The sequence below is a fragment of the Aythya ferina genome, assembly GCF_964211825.1.
Source record: "Aythya ferina genome assembly, chromosome: Z".
Classification (NCBI taxonomy): domain Eukaryota; kingdom Metazoa; phylum Chordata; class Aves; order Anseriformes; family Anatidae; genus Aythya; species Aythya ferina.
In genome coordinates, this window is record NC_140299.1 from 39,500,659 (window position 1) to 39,521,447 (window position 20,789).

Consider the following 20,789-nt stretch of genomic DNA (forward strand, 5'->3'; position numbering starts at 1 on the left):
TTCACAGGTACATAGATTAATGAATTACCAGCTCTGGCATTGAAAAGGATTTTATTTCTGTGCCCTGTTGTTGAAAAGTTTATTTCTTTCATTCATAGGAGGGGATTTCTCTATGTGTCACTCTCTTATTTGAGGTACTTACCATTTGCAACTTCTTGACAGTTCCTCTTACGAAAGCAGAGGGAGAGAGAAGAGGGGAAAGGAGGAAGAAGGGAAAGGAGGAAGAGGGGAAAGGAGGAAGAGGGGAAAGAGAAGGGAACTTATTGATTATAACAATTGTATACATAACATGTCCATGTTATTTACCTATGACAATCTGAGATGATAAGAGCCCTCTTACCCCCCTCCCTCAAAATAAATAAATAAATAAATAAATTATGCACAATGACAGGGAAAAACTGGAATTTCCATCACTTAAAGGTTAATCAAAAATTGCATTGTCTCACAAATGCTTCACATCCTCATCTCCTTCCTAGCAGGCTTTTATGGGATGCTGCCTACTGACTAAGAAGCCCTACAACCTAGAGCACTGGTCAGGGTTCTCCATGGGGTCATGTGGACATGTCAAAAAGCATGATTTCCTTAGGCTGACAAAGAACAGATGCTGACAGACCTTAACCTTCTCTGTATCCATTTCCCTAGTTCTAGTTTTTGCCTGTTTTTCTTGTGTTTTGCTATGTGTTTTCACCGCTATGAGACTTAAAAATTACTGTTTGGTCTTACTCGCTGACTCTCAAGCACTCAGTGGTATAACATGAAAAGCAATGCTACATGTGTATGTTATACATGGCACCTAGTCAATATGTTTGCATTAGCAGTTTACAGTGCTGGACATGCAAATTTCCTAGACCCAAATTCACTTTTGATGCAGATTTGTCTGGTGTCTACACTTAGTCATGCAGTGTCCATTCCATACACCAGTTGTGTGCTTGGTATAGTTTCCCTCTCGGTGGGAGGGAACCCATGATGACATTGAATGCATGAGATCTCTGCATACATTTTATGCATACAGAGATCCCCACTTCTAGCATGTCTACAAGGTCCTCCAGCAGTTTACTCTTTAAACATGCACAGAATTCTTTTAGCTATAACTAGACAGCCTGGGATGTTCCTACAGAAATCTGATTTCACTTATCAAGTACAGACATATTCAGCTGGGAATCATCTACTAGCTGTGGACATGTGGTGTGTACCTAGGACCAGCAACTGGCCTAAACTCTTGCTGGAAATACTACGTCTATGCAATCCTAGCACTACAACAGAGAGCATCAAATCAAATTTCCATCCCTTTTAGGCACTCTGGTAAACTGGGATCCCTAAGCCATTAATTATCTGTCTGCTTCTGGAGATACCAATCTTTCTCTTTTTTTTTTTTCTTCTCTCCAAAGGGAATAATGGTGTTCAGAGTTTTAGAGTGTACCATTTCCCTTGAATCTCAAGTTCATGTCTGAGTAGCACAGTTGTACACCCCACGCTGTTGTTGACACCTCCAGAAGGGAATCCTGACAGAATTCAGAAAAGCATCACAAGGTTTCTCCCAAAATCAATGCCAAGGCAAAACAGTCCTTCTGGAAATGCACCTGCAAAAGATGGAGATGCCATACTGACTGGAATGTTATGTACACAGCCATGTACACAGACAGCATACTCTCACACAGCAGAATGACATGACATCATGATATGGAGATGTGTTGTGACAGCTGTGTACCTGTGATAGGATTAGAGTTAGGGGTAGGGATTGAAGAGAGATAAAGCACAGACTCCACTCATGACTGCTTAGGGTTAGGGCTCCTTTTTAGCAAAGTCTTGTTTTGTTATGCCTGACATTATTTTTTCATCATTTTACTGATGAACATGGTAAAAAAAATCTATTTTCCAATTCTGTTTTTATATGGCTCCTGTTTATGATGCAGTCTTTCTGCTGCTTGTGGATGCTATAAGATTAGGGTTTATTTTCAAATTTGTTGTCTTGCAGTAGTCAAGGATTTCTGTGGTTTCTATAATGTTTTCTTTAGACCTTTTTAAAACTTAAAGTAACATTCCCATTTAAAAAAAAAAAAAAAGCCTTTTTTTTTCATATTAGAGATACTAAGAGATTCTTTTTGTAATTGAGACTGTAAGCTGAAGTTCACTATACTGTATTATATATATAAGACAATTCCATGCTTTCTCTTCACTGATACATGAAGATACAATTACAGGGTTAAAGGAGAAGGGATAATTGCAATTATGTAGTTTGATCATCTATGTAATATGTACCATGAGCTTATGCATGTTTGGGTATATCTCTAGGAAGATCTTCATAAATAACTTGCCAGTAATTGAAAATTAATTACGACCCTTAATAAGATATGCCAAATTGTTATTATTGCCAATTACCCTTCATAAAATAAATAAATAAATAAATAAAAGCCTCTTATTTGCAGTTTGATTTTTTTTTTCCTTGAATTTCAGGACACGCAATATTTTTATACTGCTTGGAAGAACCCATTATGAAAGCGGTGCTTTCAGGTTGTGATGAAGCATATCCCTTCACTCTCTCTTTGACAAGCTAAATGGATTGCACTTCTTGTCTCTCACTGTATAGTTTGTTTTCCTATCCTTAAATGTTCCTAATGGTTCTTTTCTGGATCATCTCTAATTTCAGTGTCTTTCATGGACATTGAGAACTGGACACAGTATGCCAGAAGCAATCATGCTAACGCCAAATGCAGAGGTTATGTAATGTTCCTATTTATACATCTGAAACAAGCATATTTGCAATTTTGCTTGTGCTACTGCACTGAGAAGTCATATTCACTTGATTATTGATCACTATTAGTCCTAGGGCATGATTAGCGGCAGAATAAATACACTGTGTTCTATATTCCTGAGGTACTCCTAATACCTTAGATTTATATATGTTGAAATACATATTTTTGGTTTGAGATAAGGCATTTTTATGGTTCAAATCAGGGAACTGTATTCTCTGTCATTTACTGTTCTCCCTACTTTTATGTCTTTTACAAAGTTTACTAATGATGATTTTTTATTTTCTTCCAAATGGCTGGTAATAATAGCGTAGAGCAAACCACCAATACCTGCACAATTGTAGAAGAGATGCACCATAATGTACTGCTATATTTAGAGTACAGCTAGAGATCTGTCTGGTTTGTAATACGAGCTGGTGGTCAACAGCAGACTGTGTATGATATCCCATATTGTGTTTTAGCTGATAAAATACATTTGCTAAATATTCATTGTAAAGCTTTTTTTTTTTTTTTTTTTCCTGAATTTTTAGTATTTTGAAATCAGAGATTGCTTTCTTTCTTGCTTTTTATTACTTCACTATAGCAGAAATTACTTAATCCAATAATAATAATAATAATAAAACAATAACAAACACAGGGGATATTGTTTTGGGTTTGTTTGTGGTTTTTTTTTTCATCACTTTTTTAATATTTGTGTAAAAGAGCAGTGGGATCTCCTCTCCAAAGCATCTGTGTGTATCAGCAGGCACATATTTATAAATGTCAGCTCAGAAATGCTTTCAGAATCAGCCAAAAAAATCTATGGAGCAACCTGTCAAGCTGTCACAAATGAGGCAAATTAAATGGTAATCCATAGTGGAGCTGAGTACCAGATATTTTTAAGACCCAGAGGAAGTAAGGCTTCCTCACACAACTTACTCCCTCACTTCCCGCAGCACTCCCAAGGTCCACTAGAGATGTTACTCGTGATCCAGTATGGTTGGGCAGAAAGTCATGTCAGCACTGCTGCTGTCTTGGGTGCAAATGACTAAGGATGCTGGGCATCCCTGGGATTTGTCTCTGTGCAGATTTGATATCTGTCCCAGATATCCAGGCTTTTTCCCCCACCTGGATCCACAGATCTTCAGCTGTTCCTTTCCAGGGCTGAATGGTCTGTGTAGAGGAGCAGGACATATGATTAGCCTCTTAATCGGTGGTTCTGGCTTGTGTTCCTCTATCAATGGGAGGATTCAGGAAGTACCACTTTTATTTAGACCAGGTGTTAACGACATTTACAACTGTTTCCCACACCAGTTGCAATTAGCAAAAGGCAGGCTTCTCACTGGGAATGAAGTTCAGCCTCAGACATCCACCTGCATACTCATACACACCTAATTATATGCTGCCTTGTAGCATTCACAGGTAAGCTATTTTTTCATCCATGACACAAGCAAGATTTTTTTTTTTTTTTTTTTTGTGATTCAGAATGATTTTTCATGACTCATAGGCCCTTTTGATATGTAAGTACGGTGCCTGAAATAGTAAGCTGTGACAGAAAGACGGAGCAGGCAAAGTGGCTTTTTTCCTTCGAGAATCTTAGTCCCTGGTAAGTCACACTCATTCACACAGACAACTGTTAAAGTGCTGTATTTTTGTAGATTTTAGGATTAGATGCAACAGATAAAAAAAAATATAAGCCTTCATATGGGCTCCTGTTCCTCAGTCCTCCACACACTCAGCATTGCAGGCACCGACAGGATTATTTGTGAATGCATCATTGTTCAGGGGAAGAATTTAACCTATCACCTTGTCAGTGCAAGAGAAATGGATCACTAGGATAACAAGCAAGTACCAACCAACAGAACCATTTCTGGTCTGGCTGTGTCATCTGAGGGGCATTTCTACACTTTGACCCTAAAGCCAAACTAGTTTTGATGTATCCCTATCATACAGCTCTCAAGGCTGGCAGAAAGACCTGCTGTGCTGAGGGAGAAAAAAAAAAAAACTCCCATACATTCACAGCATCAGTAAACACCTCTAGTTTTCTTCTCAACATGGTAGAGATAGCAGAGAAAATGCTCAGCTTTCCCTTTTGCTTTTAACTGGTTAATTTTCAAAATATTTAGGTTTAAAAAAATTCTTGCTAAAAAGCTGGAGAGCAAGACAAGGATCTCACAGTATAGCAGCTATATACCTCCCAAGGACCAAGGATCAGGTGTCACATACATTCCTCAATCTTCAGTGGAGTCCCTGTGTAGATGGATTCCAGGATAAAGCTGCAGAGATTTTGAAGCTGTAATATGCCTGGACTCCAGCACTGCAGCAATTGTTTACAAAAAGGAGGACAATCTTCGTGCAGAATTGCACTGACAATATCCAGTGGGAGGCTATAACAAGGTGGGGATCAGTCTCTTTTCCCAAGAACCCAGTGACAAGACAAGAGGAAATGGCCTCAAGTTGCACCAGGGGAGGTTTAGTTTGGATATTAGGAAAAAATTCTTCACTGAATGAGTTGTGAGGAATTGGAACAGGCTTCCCAGGAAAGTGGTTGAGTCACCATCCCTGGAGGTCTTCAAAACACGTGTGGATGTAGAACTTAGTAGCATGGTTTAGTGGTGGACTTTAGTACTAGGTTAAAGGTTGGACGAGGTGATTTTAGAGGTCTCTTCCAACCTGAATGAATAATTCCATGAAACAACCATCACAAGTAGCTACCGACTGACTGGTTGTCTGGTGAAAAGTGCTAAATTCTAGTCTTCTAGGCAATGTGTTGTATACTTCAGAGACTTTCATTCAGCACAGCCAGTGTGCCAAGGGACACTGAGAAACTGAAATGTCAGGAGTGTTTGGGATATTCCGGAGCCATGTGCAAGCAAATTCTTAAGTGCTTTCAGCGTAGGAATTGCCATGTTCCAGTAATGTCAGACTTGGTGGGTCACACCAAAGGAACAGTGCAGAGAAGTAAAATATCCAAGCAAGTAAAATATCCAAGTTTCTAACCAAAAAGTTTCATGTACTTCTCAAGCTACTCCTACAGATCATTTGAGGTGCATCTTCTCCAGACTGTGACCTGAAAGTATGCCCTGTTGTTGCAAAATATATGATCCAGGTACATTTGGAATTCTTGAGGCATGCCAGAGATGACCAACCTAATTAAATGGTAGCAATTTGAAATAATTGTGTTTACATGTATATCTTCTATTTTACCCTTACCTATGTAACTACAAAAGTGAGTTTAACGAATATAGCTGGGGGGAGTGAGCAAACAAGTGTGTGGTGCTTTGTTGCCTGCTGGGTTAAACCACAACTGCACACCTGAACAGTCAAACTTCAACTGAAAAAGCCAGTACGTTGCTGCTAGCAAGCTACAAAAGAAGAGGAAATGGTCAACTGAGGATGTTTTTAATCACTAAATGAAACTGGGGAAGGTTACATGTGTCTATACTTTTGGGGTGAATGACAGTAGAAGAGAGGTACAAGATTCTATGTGTGTTCAATTAAAAAAAAAAAAAAAATATATATATATATATATATATTATTTTATGGATAGACACCAGCTTATTTCTCCAAGGAAAAGACTCATACAGAATGTTTGTACTGTCAAATGATTTTGTAGAGTGAAGGTCCTAATCAGAAAAGTCAGCTTGTATTTCATATTCCAAGAAACTTAATTGAAATAGTTTTGAGGTTGAGCAGAGACATTTTCTAACAACCTGCAGTAGTTAAAGATTAAGCAATTGACCAGTTGAAGATTATATTAATACTAACACCAGCCTCAGTCCACATCCCTTAAACAGAAATAACAATACACAAATATTCTTTAACTTCTCACCCCCAAATACTTTCATTCACTTCCCACATGCAGCCTCCCACTCTGTTCTTAACTCATTCCTTGAAATCATGCTCAGATGCACCAGCTTAAATAGCCTTAAGGTTTTCTATTTTATAAATATTTTATATCTATTTTATTCTAAGACCTATAATGCATTATACATTTTTACAGTAGAAGTCTGTCTGCTAACAAAATTTCTAATTTCACAAAGGGCATAGCCAAGCTTGCACATGCAAAACTAATTTATGTTTTCTGGGATGCTTATTATTTCTCTTTTTTTTTCTTCTTTTTTTTTTTTTTTCTTCTTTTTTTTTTTTTTTTCCTTATATACATTCTGATTTAAACTCCTCTAATTACACGTTTCTCATAGCAGTAATTCATTTTGTTGGCTCTGTCCAACATTCATTGGCTGCTAGCTTTCACCAATATATATATATATTTATATAGTTTTAATATTTTTTTGCTTAGCAATAGACATATAAAAGTTACAGAGATGTGATTTCAATAAGGAAGATGTAAAACACTTTACTATACTAGCCCTGTGATTCCTGCCACTGAAGCATTTTATTAAAGGATTTATGAGGTTTCTGCTTAAGAATTTGAGTTTCAGTTTTGCCTTAGCAAGAGAGTTTAAGGACTGTGTAGGAAGACAAACCAAGGTCACCCTGCCCCGTATAATGGAGTGGTCTCCACAATTAGTTGTTCTTTCAGCTAGTTCTTTCAGCTAATAAGTTGTTCTTTCATAATCATTATGTTCCCTTGGACTCAAAAGCTACAGCAATTTCTGCCATGTCAAGATCTGGCTTCAGATCACATGTTTGTTCCCTAAGTGATTTCAAGGCCCTAATTACAACAATCTGCCATCGGGTGAACTTTGGCTTAAGATTCTGCTTTTTCACTAACTCGAGAAGAGGGGAAGAAAGAAGAGAAAAAGCTATCCTTGTTTTCCACATGCCAAATAAATGCCTTGTTTCCCGTTAAAAGTCCCATATACAAAGGTTGCAATGCAATTCTCTCACATGTCATGCACCTGTAGCAATGACAGTAAGAGTTGTTTGATTAAGACTGTGTTTATAGGATCTGTGAACAGCATGATGAATACCACAATGAAGAAGGACTAAATAAACAATCTGGCTATATTTTTCTGGAAAAATCATCCCTATGTCCTTGAAGACATGGAAGGCAAGCTTTCTTTATTAAAGTTCGTTCATTCTTTTTCTTTCTTTCTTTCTTTCTTTCTTTCTTTCTTTCTTTCTTTCTTTCTTTCTTTCTTTCTTTCTTTCTTTCTTTCTTTCTTTCTTTCTTTCTTTCTTTCTTTCTTTCTTTCTTTCTTTCTTTCTTTCTTTCTTTCTTTCTTTCTTTCTTTCTTTCTTTCTTTCTTTCTTTCTCGGAAATCCAGATAAAACTATTTCTTCTTTCTTCCCCATCTAACTTCTATATATGAAGAGGTAGATATTTGAGCAAACACTACTTGATATGTAAGCTGTTTCTTCCTGCAATAACAAATCACCCTCTAATTACTGAATATGTAATTTCCATTAAATGGTATCTCCGTACCTTTCTTCTGTTTCACAGTATCATTATTTTAGGTGTTTGTTGTTGTTTATTTTATTTTATTTTGCTAACTATTTTGAAGCATAAATAGATTTTAATTCAGTCTTTGTCTTTGTTATAAAAACAATATCTTTTATTGAATCATGAGTTTGCAGTTCTTATTCAATAGAAAGAAAGAATGGAAATCCACTTTGCCTCTTACTGTCTGTAAGTAGAAATGAGAATGGTTAGTGCTACTGGGATGGTATATATTGACTATTCCATTGAACACTCATTCATTGTATCCAGGGAAACTCAGTAGAAAGTAGCAAAAGAGACATTCTGCATAATGTGAACCCTAAGCATTCATACGTTATGCAAGTGTTTCAGCAACCCACATAGCACAGTCTGCATACAAAAGAATAAAATGCAGAAAAAAAAAAAAATAATAATAATAAAAAAATCTGTTGAATACAAAAAAAAAAAAAAAGTCAGAGACAGGTGATCTAATGTCTAGTCTTGGGAGTTACAAGAAATGGACAGTGGTTTATAGCTTCCAGTCACGCAATCTCTAATTAAATAAATAAATAAATAAATAACTTAAGTATTACAGCAGAATTAAACATTATATATCTAACTGTGTGTTTACTTCAGTAGGATACCTTATTTATTTCTGCACAAGATTTATATGTGACTACTTTTGAGTTGTTCAACCACTGACCTATACTGAAAGGCAGATCTGACTCTGCTGCGTTTGTATGGCTGGCTTAGACATATTTTGGTAACTGTTCAAACCAGTAGGAGACTTGATATGTGAAAGTCTCCTTTCAATATGACTCTTACACAGAATCACTTGAGTTGGGAAGGGAGCTTTGGAGGCCAGCTGGTCCAACCCCCCTGCTCAAACAGGGACGCCTTGAGCAGGTTGCCCAGGACTGTGTCCAGGCAGCTTTTGAAGATCTCAAATGAGAGAGACTCCACAGCCTGTCTGGGCAACCTGTGGCAGTGCTCTGTCACTTGCACAGTAAAGAAGTGCTTCCTGATGTTCAGAAGGAACCTCCTGTGTTCCTGTTTGTGACCATTGCCTCCTGTCCTCTCAGTGGACACCACTGAAAAGATTGTGCCTGGCTCCATCGTTTCTACACCCTCCCTATCAACTTACAGACATTGATAAGATCTCTCCTGAGCCTTCTCTTCTCCAGGTTGCACAGTTCCAGCTCTCTCAGACTTTCTTTATAGGAGAGGTGCTCCAGTCCCTCAGTTATGTTTGTGGTCCTTCCTTGGACTCTACAGCAGTTCCTCATCTCTTTTCTGCTGGGGAGCCCAGACCTGGACCCAATACTCCAAGTATGGCCTCACCAGCCCCATGCAGAAAGGTAAATCAAACAGCATAGGGGAAAGCAGAACAGCTCATGTCATTATTAAGGAACAGGAGGAGGAATTAGCTCAAAAAGTTAGTAGCATCGTCATACTTAATCATCGATGAAAAATCTCTATTAAATGCTTAAAGACAGATACTTCCTGTTGTTTGTTACATCCTTGAATATCTGTGTACTAATTTTTAGGTGGAAACAGTAACCTTCTTTCCAACATATCTAAAACTATTATTGTCTCAGATTTAATTCTATAATCACTTAAAGAAATATCATTTCTATTGTAACATAGCAGTAGGAAGGACATCCTCAATCACTGAGATCAGCCACCAGATACCACCTCATGAAGTCCAATAAATCCCTGCAATATCAATTTCCATCTTAAAACTAGGTAGGATTTCTGTCCTGACTCCTGTGAAGTGGCAGATGTCCCAAGACCTTATTTCTCCAAGGGAAAGGATTCTTCTGATTTCTAGCCCAAATGTATTCAAAGACATCTCTTAGGTCAAGTGAGCAAAGTCTCTTAGTTTATGAATTAAGTAAAATTCTTCATATACAGAATATATTTCATATACAAATCTTTCCATGCACTAACAGGTTTGAAATCTCAATAATTTCTGTTAACATTTAATTAAAATATTTGATTTATATTTCTCTGTTGTGGGTTTGTTTTGTTCTTTTGTTTTGCTTGTCTGTTTTTTTCAATTCATGCAACACAAAAACTGTAGTTAGGTGTCTCAGCTATTATTACTGCATTGATATTTGCTTTTTATACATTTCCAAATTTAGACATTTCTATCAAAATTCACACAATTTTATTTTCTTTAGTTATTACAAAGGAAAGAGTAACATAGATCTAAATGTTCCCAAAACATGGTACGAGGACACAGAGCCTCTGTAACTCAGTACTAGGCTCTTAAGAGCACTCACAGAAAAAAGCATAGTGCAGGGTCGAATGGGAATTTTAGAGCTCAGTCTCCATGATTACAGATGCTATATAATGTCACCACTCAAGAGGCTGCAGTAAAAGGCTGTGTAGATGAACTTCTCCTGCTACTGGTCAAGAAATAGTAGGAGATTTGTGGACTGTGAAAGAACAGTGCCAGTTCGGCTCTGCCTATATGTACTATATATTTATTCATCTTAGATTTTGTCGGTAAGCCATTGTGTTGGGTCTGTCTGGGATGCAGTCACCTTTCCCCGCAGCAGCCCACACAGTGCTGTGCTCTGCACTCGTAGCTGGAACAGCACTGATATCACTTCAGTGTTGTGTCTATTGCTGTGTAGTGCCGGCACAGCATCAGGACTCCTTCCAAGCCCCCAGGAGCCAGCAGGCTGGGGGTGGGCAAGTGATGGGGAGGGGACATCTCCAGGGCAGCTGACCTAAACCAATCAAAGGGATATTCCATAACACCTGATGTCACACTCAGCAATAAAAAGGGGGGGCTCTCGTGGGGGAGGGGGCTGTTCCTTCTGAACAACCACTACACATTTTGAGGCCCTGCTTCCCAGGATGTGGCCGAACATCGCTCGTTAATGGAAAGTAGAGAATAATTTTTTTTCCTTCTCTCTGTGCTTCCATGCGGACTTATTGTTTCTTTTGTTTCTTTTTCTCCCCATTACCTTTCCCTTTTATTAAACCTTTCTCATCTCAAACATTGAGTTCTCTGTGTTGTATTTTCTTCCCTTTCCTCTTTGAGGAGAGGAGGAGTGAGAGAGCAGTTGTGGTGGAGCTCAGCTGCCCACTTGAGTAAAACCACCACAGCCATCCATATTTTCTTAAAATTTTGTGGAGTAGATGAGTTCTACTTGCTGGAAAGAAGGGGGAGAAAATTGTTCACTGTTTTTTGTTTGTTTGTTTTTCTTTTTTTTTTTTTTTTTCCTAAGTTTCTTACATACTGAAACTTAGAGGCTAGATGAAAACTAGTAAGGCCTGTTAGCATGAAAAGAGCATACTATCAGATCGTGCCTTCAGAGACTGCACTGTTTTATGCTGCTGCCCTTAGAAGTGCAGTTCTGTGGTTGCAGATATGCGACAGACTTTCCATCTGTTTTCTCCTTCTGACTTGTATTAAGGCTGAAGGCACAAAAACAGGTCTTCTTTTCATTTGTTTAATAGCTAGAAGGACAAATAGTTACAACTGCTAACATAATAAACAAACATAGAAGCTGAATAGACATAGAGGCATTTTGTTTGATCAGCAGTGTGGGTTTCCATGGTGATAAAAAATGAATAAAACCCGAGGTAAACCAGTCAGATTTAAAGAAATAGTTCTCACAAGGACATATCTAAATAATTGTCTAAGGAAAAATTACTAATGTTCCCCAAAGAGTTCCATTTTCTTGATGTGCACAGATCTACCTTCTTGGATACAGGCAGTTCAAACACAGTTTGTGGTCTGAAGAGTTGCTCAGGGGTCTGACTGGGCACTTAATAACCTTCAGGTTCACAACAGTAATTCCCTTTTGTTGATGTATAGTGATGCTTGTCAGTCTGTGGCAAACTTTTTCACAGTTTATCATTCTTATTTATCCATCATAGTAAAGGGATGCTTGAATGATAAGAAGTGGTTATGGGGCTGAGAAAGGAGATAATGGACAAAATGGAGTTGAAATCATATTTATAAATGGTCGTGCTCATGTTAATCAGTACAGACTGTTTTCTCCCACGATTTCTCCACTGGGATATCTTCCATATTGCCCCAGCTACTATGATTTCCACAGAAGTCTGAGTCTCATACCTTCTGGAGAACAGTTGTGCACAGTGTGAGCCATCTGCAGCGTCAGACCAATGTCAAAATCTGCCCCTGCTGTCACTGCAATGATAGCCCAGTTTTGTAAATGCCCAGCATGCTATCTAGTTTTTCCTGAAATAAACAGTTCAGCCTGCATTACCGGCCTTGAAATTACCTGATTGCTCAGATGTAGAACAATGATTTTTAGCACTGCTGTCTGCTTTAGCTGACCCGTGCCTGTGCTCATTGTGATCCAGGTGTCCACCAGGCCCTGGCAAGGTCCTACCCAAACAAGTACTCCCAAGTTTCTTCTCAAGGATTTTTAACTATTGTACTGGTTGTATGAAACTGAATGTGCTGAAAGCACTGTGTGACAGAACGCATTTGAAAGAATGGAAAAAAAAAAAAAAAAGAAAAAAAAAAAAAAAGAAAATAGGGAAGTCTTCCTTGCAAGACTATGTGCTTTTGCTTTTGTTGCTTTTGTGGGAAGGACTGCAGACTCATGTTTGGGGCTTTTGTGTTAACACAGCAGTTAAAATATTAACCATGGGAGGGGGCATTTCTCTGAACACAGAATCTGCACACAACACAGGATGACAGGATCTTGGGAGATTCAAATGGAAGAGGCCTCAGTTCTCATGTCCAACCTCCTGTTCAAAGCAGGGACAGGAACAAGATCAGACTTTATCAGACCTGCCTGGGCCCCAGCTCCATGGCTGGGCTGTCCTGGTGGGGAAAAAGCTACTCCTTGTCTCCATCCTGAGCTTGAGCCTCATCCCATGCTCTGCCTTCCACCTTCCTGCCAGGCACCGCTGGGCAGAGCCCAGCTGTGTCTCCTCCATCCCCTCCATCTGCCCCTTCTCCTGGCTGAACCGGCCCCACTTCGCAGCCTCACCACGCAGGGCAAGGCCTCCAGCACCACCGCCTTGGTGCCTCCCCTCCCTCCTGCCTGTTTGTGGGTGTCCCCCCCTTGGACTGCAGCATCCCAGCCCAGACACAAGGCACTGGGGAGCTGTGCCTGGTGCCCAGCTGGAGTGATGTAAATGGCATCCCCGGCTCTCCTCTCATCCCCAGGGTTTAACCCACAGAGGGCAGTCAGGTGGGACAGGCATGATTTATCCTTGGTGAGCTCTCACTGACTGCTCCTGGTCACTGCCTTCTCCCTCATGTGCCCAGACATGGGCTCTAGGAGGACTCACTCCATGATCTCACCCAGGACTGAAGGGAGGCCAGCCGGCCTGCAGTTCCAGCTATCTCCATGATCCTTTCAGAGGTGATGGAGAGCAGCTGTACAAGGGCATCAGCCATCTCCATCAGCACCCTGGGGTGCAGCCCAATGGGTCCCAGGGACATGTGTGTGGATTCAGCGGTCCAAAGCAATCCCTGGCTTGACCAACAACTGCAAGCTCCTCTCTTCCTTGAGCTTGTCACAAAGTACTGAAGCCTGGCAGACTTTGCTGGTGATGACAAAGAAGATAGTGAGAACCTGTGCCTTATCTGTCTTCTCACATTAAATTACACCCTGCAATGCACCCCATTATTTTTTTTTTTGTTGTTTGTTTTTTTTTTTTTTTGATCAGCTTTTTATGACTAATGTAGCAGCAAAAGTTCATTTCTTGCAGATCCTGCTGAATTTTGGGTTCCCTGACACTGTCCCTATATGCCTGTATTTTCTTGCTGTGTTTCTTTACTTCACTTTTGTAGCCTCTCCTTGCTTCCCATCTTGTATGATGCCTTTTTGCATTGGAACTGTACTGTGACTTTCTTTCTTAGCCAAGCTGGCCTGCTGAGACATCTTGTTCTCTTGAGGATGGACCATTCTTGCACTTGGAGTATGCAGTCCGGAAGGGCCAACCAGCATTTCTGGGCTCCTTTATCCTTCAAAGCTGTCTCCTATAGGATCCTACATACAAGTTCCCTAAATAAAGCAACGTTTTTGTGCTTGATGCCCAAGGTCTGTGCCCGGCTGTTTACCTTCATGCATATGGGAAAAAAAGTGCTATTAATGTCAGACAGGCATTTGAGCACTATTTAAGAGCTCGACCAGTTATAATGCCAAAATGCCAAAAGAATGCTGTCTTCAAAGTACTTAGCTTTGCAATTTTCAGTTCCTGGAAAAAAAGGAGAACACACTTTGTTTCTTAAGAATTATTTTGTTTGTTCTTTCTGCCCTCTTCCTCCTCCCCTCCTCCTCCCCCCTTATAAAATCTGTCCAATTTGCAGTGTGAAAAAGGGTTATACAGAGCATTAAGCACAATCACTACCTAAAATCAAACTGGAAAATATAAGCACATGCATTTTTCCTCCACAAGAAATTTCTGTGAAACAGCCAACCAACTAATTTTCTACTATTATCTCAACTAAGTTTGTCTAGGAAATAAATCTGTGCTTCACACTTTCTAGAAGGTTTGAAGTGATATAGCCACTGCTTAGATAATACTAATTTACCAGAACTGAATAAGACACATTGAACACACACAATTTGTCAGCTTGACATTTTCCTCCCTCGTTTTATTTTAACACAATAGAGGGTTGTGTTTTCTATTTTAATCCTGAACATATAAACGTAAAGCAAAATCACTGAGCCACTTGCTATTTCTATTTGTTCATTTGTATGTACATGACAGGAGTTGCACAGCCACATAGAGTTCACTAGATTTATAGTATTGGAAAAAGACACTCATCTTAAAAATATTGTTTTCCTGTTTTTCCTATTTCTTTACTGAGCATGACTTAATGTAAAACAGGAACACTCCTTTATCACATGAGCATTTTCTAAAGTTAATTTGGAATCACACTGAAAACTTTAGACAGGACAAGGCTGAGAATTATAATATATATATATATTTATTATTATTATTATTTATTTTTTTTTCTTCCCCAAAGGAAAATGTTGCATAGCCATTCACAGAGCTTGTTTTATACTTGTAATCATGAAGTTGTATGTGCCAAAGATCAATTCTATTATCTCAGGTTCTGTTTCTTTTCCTTGATGCAGACCTGGCATGTATATAGATATATACCATTGTTGCTTCTTGAGACTAAGCTAAATGTCTTCACTTCAAAAGCTGTGATTTTGTCCCTTTTTTGTCTGTACTTGGTTGTCATCCGGGGACTATTAAGCAGCTTCAGCTGTCACCTGTCCAGAAGATGTCTTAAAAGTCAGCATTAACACAGTGTCCAGGAGAGAGCAAACAGAGACATCAGACATGGTCACAGGAGTTGTCAGAACATGCAGCCCTATGATGCAGCCTTGATTTTGCTGGTCACAGGCCTCACGCTTTGTACTGACTTTGGAAGCCTCATGGCTGAGGCTTGTCAGGCTTACATTGTCTGATATTTTCATGACCTACAGCTTTGTTTTACCTGACCACAGAAGCAATTTCTTTAACTGACCAAATGTCAATAATTAATTTGTTTTACTTTTGCACAGTACAACCATAGCTTTGTACAGGTAGAAGTAACAAGCTGTTTTTCCATGTAGAATGAGATATTTTCAGCTCTAACACAATGGCACAGCAAAGAGTAAATCAGGCCTGGCATGTCAGCAGAAGCTTTGAGAAGTGAGGCACAGGATGTAGTTCAGAGGAGTACAGGCATGGGATGATAAGTGATAGGGCACAGGCTTGGCACTGGAGACCCTAAAGCTATGAAAAGCTCACCCATGATCAGTTAAAGAAGTACAGACCAGAGACTGCCAGAAGTGGCTTTAGGGATAAAAAAGAGAACAAAGAAATAGTAAAAGCATAAGCAAAAAGCATCATAAGTGATAAATTTGGATGTAGCATGGTGCTACAGACCACTGGAGATAGATGTTAAAACACATTAGCAAATACGCAAATGACCTCAAGTGGAGAGAAAGAAGCAATGAGCAACATAGACGTCATTTTCTTCCCAAAAGGACTCTGGAGGCTAACAGCTGCTGGTATTGTTCTCTCCAGGGCTCAAAGGCTCACAGGTTGAGATAATTTGATTAAAGAGAAAAGGAAGAGGGAAAAAACAACCAAAGGCTGCAGAGAAGCATAGAGAGAGAAAAACATAATTATTCTCTAGTTCCCATTAACAAGTAATGTTCAGCCATGTCCTGGGAAGCTGGGCTTTAATACACGTGGCAGTTATATAGGAGGACAGACATCTTCATAACATGACCTCCCCTTCTCCTTCTTTCCCACCTTTTATTGCTGAGTGTCACACCACATGGTATGGAATATCCCTTTGGTAGGTTTGGGTCAGCTGTTCTGATGATGTCCCCTCCCCACCTCTCACCCACCCCCAGCCTACTGGCTTTGGGGAGGTTGGAGGGGATCTTGATGCTGTGCCAGCAGTGCTCAGCAAAAGACAAAACTCTGGTGTGATACCAGTGGTGTTCTAGCTACAAGTGCAGAGCACAGCACTATATGGGCCACTGCAGGGAAAGTTAACTCCATCCCCACCACACCCAGTATAATAGTAGCTACTAAGTGTGTGTTAAAATTTCAATTGTATTATTACTGAGAATGTTCAATGCAGAAGTTTCTAACTGTGATATTATCGTTTCCTTTTCTGTAATAACTAGATCTAGAAGACTAACAATTTTGAATTAGACTGCTAAGATTTTCATCAGCCTAACAAGTATATTTAGGCATTACCTGTATGAGATAAGATTCCTCCTTGCCCACAAATGAGGCTGAGCATAATGTCCCACTGGTTCCAAGGCCACATCTCAGAGGGCCACGAGGTTGGTCACAGTAGGGGTGCAGCAGGATGCAGGGTCTTTGTTAAGAGCTGTGCCATGATGATGATGATGTGGTGTATGATGAGGTCTCTAGCAAATGGGCTGGGATGCCAGGTCATCCCACATCAGCAGCCTGCAGGCTCCATAAGGTAACTTTTGACTTATTTTTTGGTTTTTGGAAACACAGTAAGAGAAATGTAGTCCCAATAAATCAGAAGATTTGTAGTCTTGCTGTACAAGAGTGAACTGTAAGCATAGTTTTATTATTTAGAAAAAGCTACAGTTAGACCACTTGGGCTGATTAGCAGCACTTCTGATGCCAACATTTTCAAAAGCCATCTGCAAGGTTAAATTGTAATAATAATGTAACCATAGTAATCATGATAATGATTATATTCCGTTAATTCTATGAAAGATTTGCATATTAGTGTGCATAACACTGGAAAATAAATATGCGAGGATTGATAAAACCAACTTTAAAAGACATTATTTGTGGGAGGAGCATTTGTTCCTCAGATATTCCCTGTGGTAATATTTATCTCAGGTCCCTGCTGTATTAAAGCGTAAAGAACATTGTAGGGACATAAACAACAGGCAGATACAGTGGTTAACCACTATACAGTAACCACCATACAGTGTGCATTTTGGTGGTGTTGCAACATGGTGGTTTCACCCTGCTACACAGCTGAACTCCACCACAACTGCTCTCACTCCTCCTCCTGCAAGAAAAAAAAAGTGAGAAAATGCAACGGGAAGGGCTCAAGGACTGAGATAAGGACAGGGAGATCACTCAACAATTATTGTCATGGGTAAAACAGCATAGGGAGATTAATATAATTTAATACCTATCACTAGCTGAGCAGCACACTGAGAAACTAAAAGCAAACTAAAAACACCTTTCCCCTACTCACCCTCTTCTACCTCCTCCCCCTGGTTTGTGAAGGGGAACAGGGAAATGGGGACTGTGGTCAGTCCCTGACGCTTCATCTCTGCTGCTCCTTCATGGTCACTCTGCTCCACGTGGGTTCCCTCCCACAGGATGCCGTCCTTTCCAATTTGATCCTGCGGGGGCTGCCCACAGGCAGCAGCTCCTCAAGCACTGTTCCCACACAGCTCCATACCATGGTGTCCATCCATCCCCCAGGAGCAAACTGCTCCAGCACGGGTCCCCCACGGGTGGGCGGCAGCTCCCCGCAGACCCCTGCTCCTGCGTGGGCTCCTCTCCACGAGCTGCAGCTCCGGCCCGGGGCCTGCTCCTGCGGGGGCTCTCCATGGGCCGCAGCCTCCTCCAGGCCACATCCACCTGCTCCACTGGGGGCTCCTCCACCCATGGGGGGGCTGCAGCGTGGAGATCTGCTCCATGTGGGACCCATGGGCTGCAGGGGGACAGCCTGCTCCACCGGGGGCCTCTCCCTGCACAGCCCACAGGGGAACTGCTGCTGCCTGCCTGGAGCACCTCCTGCTGCACTCACCTTGGGGGTTGCCTGGCGGCTTTTCACCCCTCACTTTCCCTGCTGTTGTTGTGCAGCAGGTTTTTTGGCTCAGCTCTGGCCAGCAGCAGGTCCACTGGGAGCCAGCTGGAGCTGCCTCTGACCTGACATGGGGCAACTGCTGGGCTCTGCTTACAGAGGCTGTCCCTGCAGTCCCCGCACTACTAAACCCAGTACATGCAACTGATAATATTAGGTGGGAGTGGATTGACATGATGGGATCAGACAAACCTCAAAACTTCTTCTATGCTTTTGCTAATGTTCAGCTATTAAGAGAGCTGTTAACAGAGGAAAATCAAGCACTAATCAAATATGCTTGTCAATTCTTACAAATGCCATGCCACGTGCTTCTTTACTGGCTTTGGTGTTCACAGTCTTTGCTTGCTTTATGTCTCTTGAGATCAAGATGGCCCAGCTCAAGACCTCTTTGATGAAAAAAAATAAGCAAATTTGGTTGTTTTGATCTGAAAAGAAATCCTCCCTCTCTCTCACCCCCCCCCCCCCCTTTATTTATTTGTTTATTTATTTATCTATTTATTTATAGAGATGAAAAGCAGTCCATTGTGTCTCTTCCACCATGTGGAATGTGTGTGTTATTGGTTTGCCAGAAGGACAAATTAGGCATCAGTTTTCTGAATTCCTCTAACAGTCATGCAATGAATGTCCTTGTCTTAGTTCTACTGTTTTTATGCAACTAACAAACAAATATTACAAAATCCATCACTGCTTGCCTTGCATCACTCAGTCTTGTGGTATGTCTGCCTGCGAGGCAAACAGATCAAAGTCACTAACAGGTCCAGATGCTACAAGTGAGAATAGTGTTTCATTTCATTAATAAAGCATGTTGAGCCATGTAGATGCTTCTGCTGTGCTGAAGTAAGACAGACTAGAAATAATTTCAAATCAGTCCAGATCCGACCTGAGAAAAAGTAAGGCTCTAATCTGAAGTTTACTTGATGATCAATATTCCACAGAAAAGGAAAGAATAAAAGCCCTCCCTCCCACAAAAACACTTCCCCCCAGAAATCTTCCACACCCTAATTTCAGAAGGGCTAGATGAAGTGGTAAGTGGAACAGGAACATACAGAGTACACTCAGAATTTAGCACAGATTTTCTGTGTTCACATCTTTTTTTCTCTGACTCCTCCTTTTAAGTCTCTGCATCAACCAGCCATGCATGTTTTGTGGAGAATAAAATACCCTAATTAATTCAAAGACTGGTACATTTTTCCTTCCTTCCTTCCTTCCTTCCTTCCTTCCTTCCTTCCTTCCTTCCTTCCTTCCTTCCTTCCTTCCTTCCTTCCTTCCTTCCTTCCTTCCTTCCTTCCTTCCTTCCTTCCTTCCTTCCTTCCTTCCTTCCTTCCTTCCTTCCTTCCTTCCTTCCTTCCTTCTTTCCTTCCTTCCTTCCTTCCTTCCTTCCTTCCTTCCTTCCTTCCTTCCTTCCTTCCTTCCTTCCTTCCTTCCTTCCTTCCTTCCTTCCTTCCTTCCTTCCTTCCTTCCTTCCTTCCTTCCTTCCTTCCTTCCTTCTTTTTAAGATACCATTTTTCTTCTTTGTTACTCAGGAAGTGTAGTAAAAAATAAAGTTTTCACAGCTTAGAATTTTTTTTTCTACTTCTCAAAAATTACTTCAGTATACTTGAATCAAACACATATTTGTTTTCTACACCAAATGACTGGTACACATACAGGCTAGGGGATTTAAAATGTCAAGCACTTTAACATCTTTCTAAATTAAAAAAAAGGGTTTAGATGTTTTTGACAGAGAGCATACAACAGAAATGCTCGATGACATGTATGTTTTCTATTACAGTGTGCTTGTGAAATGCAAGAAATAAAACAACATTGTCATCTCCAAAGCAGTCCTTGCATTAGAAACTAAACAAGGAACTGGCTTTCCAGACAGATGGCCTTTCTCACCTGGTAATTTAAATTGTGTTAAAGCTCAGTGACAAGTGCTGCAGGAGAAGGCTTAGCTGAAGTTAAGAAATGAACCATCAGGCAGCAGAAAGTATTTGGAGAGATTATCTTCAGCTGGTAGGGTTTGGCATACTCCCAAAAGAATGAGAGCTCAATTTATATCCCCTATTTTTATCATCACACATGCATCTCCAGTTTTACTCCACAGTGGTTTTGAGCATAGGCAAAGGGAAGTGATCACCTAGTCTGACCTCTTCCTGCTCCCTGCCCACGCTCCTGCTCAGCTGTCCCCAGCCCAGCCAGCACTGTGTTCACAACACACATGGGGAAGCAGGGAGAATCTTTCTCTTTATCCAGACAGGACCCCAAAAAGCCTTCTTAGGCTCCCAAAGCCACACTGACCTTTCTTCCACAGCCACAAAACGTAATTTCCAGTAATGAAGGAAGGATAGTATACTGTGTTCCT

At 40.4% G+C, this 20,789-nt stretch overlaps 1 long non-coding RNA gene across 1 annotated transcript; it reads right to left on the minus strand.

The window, feature by feature from the left end:
- Nucleotides 1–385: 385 nt before the first annotated feature.
- LOC311427680 lies at nt 386–3,971 on the minus strand. Its single transcript, XR_014687481.1, has 2 exons — nt 3,858–3,971; nt 386–1,580 (listed from the first exon to the last, which is right to left on the minus strand). It is a non-coding gene; the product is annotated as an uncharacterized lncRNA (long non-coding RNA).
- Nucleotides 3,972–20,789: the final 16,818 nt, after the last annotated feature.